General features: G+C 49.3%; 1 long non-coding RNA gene across 1 annotated transcript in view; it reads right to left on the bottom strand.

Annotated features, from left to right (window-relative positions):
* Positions 1 to 871: 871 nt before the first annotated feature.
* LOC136388736 (uncharacterized) overlaps positions 872 to 6,000 on the bottom strand; it is a 49,502-nt gene continuing 44,373 nt past the window's right edge. The window contains exon 3 of the long non-coding RNA XR_010748211.1: positions 872 to 1,413. This is a non-coding gene — a long non-coding RNA (uncharacterized lncRNA). The remainder of the gene's footprint in view (positions 1,414 to 6,000) is intronic.

Genomic DNA, 6,000 nt, shown 5'->3' with positions numbered 1-6,000 from the left:
AATCCATCTGAAGTGTTCTCATTTCACGCATGCTAAATTTCAAGACGTGATTATTTTGCAATTATATCAATGTTGATAAATGTTAAATATTAACCAGATAACCAGAAAAATATCTTTTTTTTGGTCCTTTTGTGTGTGTGTGTGTGTGTGTGTGTGTGTGTGTGTGTGTTTTTCTGAAGCTGGAAACGGGGAGAGACAGTCAGACAGACTCCCGCATGCGCCCGACCGGGATCCACCCGGCACGCCCACCAGGGGCGACGCTCTGCCCACCAGGGGGCGATGCTCTGCCCCTCTGGGGCGTCGCTCTGCCGCGACCAGTGCCACTCTAGCGCCTGGGGCAGACGCCAAGGAGCCATCCCCAGCGCCCGGGCCATCTTTGCTCCAATGGAGCCTTGGCTGCGGGAGGGGAAGAGAGAGACAGAGAGGAAGGAGGGGGGGTGGAGAAGCAAATGGGCGCTTCTCCTATGTGCCCTGGCCGGGAATCGAACCCGGGTCCCCCCGCACGCCAAGCTGACGCTCTACAGCTGAGCCAACCGGCCAGGGCTTGGTCCATTTTTTCCATTGATTTGAGAGCGAGAGAGAGAGAGAAGCATCGACTTGTTGTTCCACTTAGTTGTTCCATTTAGATGTGTACTCATCGGTCGCTTCTCGTATGTGCCCTGACCGGGGATCAAACCCACAACTTTGGCATGTCAGGATGACACTCTATCCACCAAGCCACCAGGCCAGGGCCCAGAAAAGTATCTTTGGATATCTAAAGCCATAGAACAAGAATTATAGACTGTACCCCCGTGACTGGTGACTTTGAAAAAGCCATATGCCTTTAAAAAAATGTATTGACTGACATGTTAAAGATAACATTTTTATTTTAATAGACTAATAAAGAAGAAAGAGAATGGAGGAAGAGAGGAAAGGAAGAAAGAGGGGAGAAGGAAGGAGAAAACACGCTTCACCACTTGGAAACAGAAGTCATGCACCAAGTCTGAAAAAGGAAAAACAGAGACCAGAAAACCAGCTGCCTTTAGCCAACTCTGCTGGTGATTCTAGCAATGCCAGAGAGTAGAGCAGAGGAAACCACCAGGGCTGGCCCAGTGTAGATGCTCGATAAATATTTATTGCGTGAATGAGCGGAGGACAATCACCGAGGCCCTAGCTGCCAAAGCTCACGCTGTCACAAATATAAGTCCCCAAGAAGTGAAGAAACGCACCAAAGGGCACTTCTGCAGCAGCTCTGCATCCAGCCCGTCTGGGGCTCCGAAAGCCACCTCGTGGCAGGTATTCCATTAACTGCAGGTGTCAGTTTGCTTTGGCACAGTAGTATGTAATTTCCCATTTTTAGAACAATGCTCCAAAGAACAGTCACCAAAACAACCTTCCGAGGGGGTGGTTTTCTTCCTGGACTTGGCTACGGTCCTGTAAAACAACAATGAGAAAGAGATTTTTATTCAAAACAATGTTTACATCTCTCCCTAAAATCGAGAGGCTGTTCGGTAGAGCTGCATGGCTGGAAAGGGTCTCCCCACCCGCCTCTCCCCTTGGCAGAGCATCCACACCAACCCCTGCCTTGGGGAGGGGAGCTCCGGGAAGGACTCTGCCGTTGGGTCTGTTTTGGTCTTGCCACGCCTCTCTGTGCGGTTCCCACGTGGGCAGGGTGGAAAGGAAGCTTGTAGAAAGCCAGTGTCTGTCCTTTGGTGCCCCCGACTAGTCTGAGACCAGAAGGGAACGGTGTGTTCTCGAGAGCAGGGAGGAGCGGGCCTCAGGGAGCAAGGCCGAAGGGAGGGGTGAGAGGCACCCCTTCGGTGTCGGGCCGCAACCAAGTCCTTCCATTCTCACCTCCAAACTGCCCTTCTCTCTGCATTCCTCTTTCTGCTTCATAAACTCAGGAGATTGGCTCCAAGACTTCGGGAGCCCCTCACCCATCTCCCTACACCTTCCTTTCCGTCGCACCTCCTCCACCCCATCTGCACCTGAACGGGCGGGCGGACATGCTGCTCTCCTCCCTGGCCCTGCCCTAGCTGCTCACCTACAAGGGTCTGCACGCACCTGGCTTCCCCTTTACCGCCTCTGCTCAAGAACATCTGGGGACTCCTTTTTATTTATTTATTTATTTATTTTTAAAGACTTTATTTATTGATTTTACAAAGAGAGGAGAGAGAGGGGCGGGAGAAACAAGAAGTATCAACTCATAGTTGCTTCACTTTAGTTGTTCATTGACTGCTTGTCGTATGTGCCTTGACCAGACAGGCCCAGGGTTTCCAACCCGCGACCTCAGTGCTCCAGGTCTAACGCTCCATCCACTGTGCCACCACAGGCTGGGCCAGAGACTCCTTTTCCTATAGAAAAAGTCTAGCCTTCTTAGTGGGACTTTCCTCTTCTGGAACTTCATATTAATAAAATCAGGCAGTCTACAATCTGTGATCTTATGTAGTACTCCATTGAATGAATGAACCAAAATGTATTTCTCCAGTCTTCTGTTGGGATTTGGGGATATTTCAAATTTGGAGACAAGCCCTTTAAACATTCTTATATGGATCTTTTTGTCAGCATGAGCACTCATCTCTTGGGGGGGTGTAAATAGATATAGAGATAGAGATAGAGATAGAGATAGAGATAGAGATAGAGATAGAGATAGAGATGGCACGGAGTGGAATTACTAGTTATAGAGTAAGCATATCTTTAGTGTTAATAAACTCTGCCAAACAATTTTCCTAAGTCGTTGTACCATTTTACATTCCCCACAACAATATATGATACTTTCGGTTGCTCCATATCTTCAATGGCACTAGTTATTGTCACTCTTTTCATTTTAGCCATTCCGGCAGGTGTCTCGTGCTATCTCCCTGTTGTTTCAATTTGTACTTTCCTGATAAGTAACGATGCTAAGCGCCTTTTGGTAGTTTATTTGGCCATCTGCATAGGCTCTTTGGTGAGCTTTGTCTTTTTCTTTTTTTTTTTTTTTAATTGATTGATTTTAGAGAGACAGAGAGGTGAAGGAGGAGAGAGAGAAAAAGAGAAGCATTCATTTGTTATTCCACTGTAGTTGTGCATTCAGTGGTTGCTCTCCGTCTGCGCCCTGACCGGGGGTCACACCCGCAACCTTGTTGTTTTGGGACCAAGCTCTAAGCTCTAACCCAGGGGTCTCAAACTCAACTCAGCATGTGGGCCGCAGAGCAAGATCACAGCCGTTCGGCGGGCCGCACTAGGTCTACAAAAGGCAACTGTTACGCAACACTTTTCTCACTGCAGTTGAAAACAAAAAAAAATCAGTACAACAAGCACAATCGTACATGCAGTTTACTCAGTGTCACAAAACGACCAGAAACTGTAGTTCGCATCACAACTGCTGTTAACTAAGCTAATATGTAGCTAGGATGCTAGAGAAATGAAAAATACAAGTAGGCCCCTAGGCTTACTCAATTTTATCCAAAATATTTTGAACTTCGTGGATTAGTCTGCAGGCCGCGAGTTTGAGACCCCTGCTCTAACCGAATGAGCTTCCCGGCCAGGCCCAGTGAGCATTAGCCCTCCCCCCGGTTTTCACTGGGTCATCTGTCTAGTGGTTCTTCATAGATTCTGCAAGTGGACACTCTGTCAGACATATTCACCGCAGATGTTTTCTCCGAGGCTGAGCCTCGCCTGTCCAGGTTCTTAATGGTGCTTTTGAAGAACAGACCCTTTTCGTTTTGATAAAGTCCAATTGATCCATTTTTTCTGGTTTCGGTCTTCTGTTTTAGAATTTTTTGCCCACCCCCAAGGTCACGAAGATATTCTCTCTGTGTTAATGTCTTTTTCTAACTTCATTTTTCAAGTACAATTGACATTCACTATTATTCTGGATCGGTTTCAGGTGCACAGCACAGTGGTCACACAGACATACATTCACAAAGTGCTCCCCGCCATTTCCAGCACCCCCCCTGCACCGTACAGAGTTATTACTACATTACTGCCTGCACTCCCTATGTTGTACATTTACGTCCTTGCAACTATGTTAGTTTCTTTTACTCTTGCTTTTACGGTACCTTCCTCTGGAGCTGGAGATAACTGATTTTTTGTTGTTATTTCCACAAGGAGCAAAGATCTCATAGGAAAACTACCCCTGGCTGACTCACAGGATAATGCTCATATGATAATGACTGCCTCGGTCTCCGGACCATCCAGCCTGTCATCCCAAGGGCCCCTTGTGACCCCAGCAGGCACCGCTGCTCCCTGGCCGCATGGCTGAAATCCCCTGGAGGGACCTCTAAGGGGCGCTGAGGTGGCATTCTCCAAAGGGAACCAGGAAGGAGAGGGGAGCCTAGCAGCACCCCCGAGCCCCAGAGGCACTGGTGCAGCCTCCCAGGCCAGCAGCTCACTCTCACAGCCCCGCTGTGGTCACCTGGCAAACCCTTGCCCATCCAGGCAACTTCTCACCCCCTTTCATAACCTTTTTCCCATGCATCTTCTTTGCTCCCTGAAACCTTCCCTCTTTATCATTTGTCTAACCACTTATCATCTGCGGGGCGCTTATTATACATTTGCCATTTAAATCTTTTCTTCCCTTCTGCCTCTCCTCCCCTAACGCAGGCTTTCTCAGCCTCGGTGCTATTGACATTTGGGACCGGATAATTGTGTGTTGTGGGCACCCCCACACACACTGTCCCACACACTGGGGGGTACTCAGCTCTCCCCACTTCTCTTTTTCTTCCTACCTTTCTTCTCCTGTCAAACAAGAGGCCTGAGGGGAAAGTGAGGGTGTGGTGGGAGGTGAATCATCGCTTTCTCAAGCTTGAAGGGGCCTTAGATGCAGTCAAGTGCAATCCCTCATTTTACAGATGAGGAGACAGGTCCCGAGAGGGGGAAGGAGAGGACGTGTCAAAGCCAAATGTGTGTACGTGGGGGAGGGGGAGCAAGTGCGGGCCAAGCAGGAAGTCAAAATTCCAGGCAGAATTTCCAGGCCCACCGGGAACCTGGAATTGCTTCCCACAGCTGGGATAGTTCCCATTCCAGAAACGACCCAAGGCTGCTCGCATGGACCAGATCGGACAAGCCCCCAGCACGCGCACATGCTTGGCCATCCCTGGGAGCCCATTCCAGACCTTCCATTGGACAAAGATGACCACCAGTTCCAACAGGGATGTTTCATAAACACCATGACCACATCCTATAACCATGACAGAAATGACAGCCATTCCACTTGGCCAAACCTGCCCCCGTGGAAGCGTCAGAGAACCACAGAGATCCGTGGAAGGCAGGAGGGAGCCCGGGGACCCTCGTCTCCTAACAGGCAGGCGACGGGACCTCAGGGAGGCCGACAGCCCTCAGCCAGCATCTCCCAAGTGATGGTGCCGTGAACGTTTGTGGAGCACTCATGCACTAGACAGTGTTCTCAATGCCTCATAAATATACGAACTCAGTCCACTGCCACCCGGCCTCTGAGGGGGACACGTCATCCTCCCATGTTGGACACGCTGACACGGAGCCAGGAACCCTTGGTCAAGGAGCAGGGGTGCTCTTTGACGGGGTCACCCGACCCCTGACTTCTTGCCAACATCTAGCTCACCCCAACGTCAGTGTCAGACGCGCACAGAGACCCCCTTGTGTGCAAAAGCTTACACTACAGACGTGCGCAGAGCCCCGGGTGGTGTTCGAGGTGAGAGCAGCACATGAGGGATACCTTTGTTTTAAGGATTATGAACTTGTTTCGATGCTTATTAGAAAAATGCCAGGTTTCACTTATGGTCATAACATAAAGATTTCTTTTAAATTAAACATAAGGTTTTTAAAATAAATTCACTTAAAGAGAACTACTAGACTGACAGCACGTGAGTGTGGCAGCAGTGACTGGGCTCTTCCCGTCCGGAAGCCCCTGCCTCAGCCCCTCCCTCCTCTTGTTCCCACCTGCCTTTCTCATAGCTTCTTTCTCAATAAAAAAAAAAACCTTTAGAATTGAAGATCACAAACAGTCCTTCGGTCTTCTCCTGCCCCTTTACCCACAAGTCACTCGCTTTCAGGTTCTCTCTG

Source organism: Saccopteryx leptura, chromosome 1 (assembly GCF_036850995.1).
Source record: "Saccopteryx leptura isolate mSacLep1 chromosome 1, mSacLep1_pri_phased_curated, whole genome shotgun sequence".
NCBI lineage: Eukaryota > Metazoa > Chordata > Mammalia > Chiroptera > Emballonuridae > Saccopteryx > Saccopteryx leptura.
This window is presented reverse-complemented; position numbering and strand designations above follow the sequence as displayed.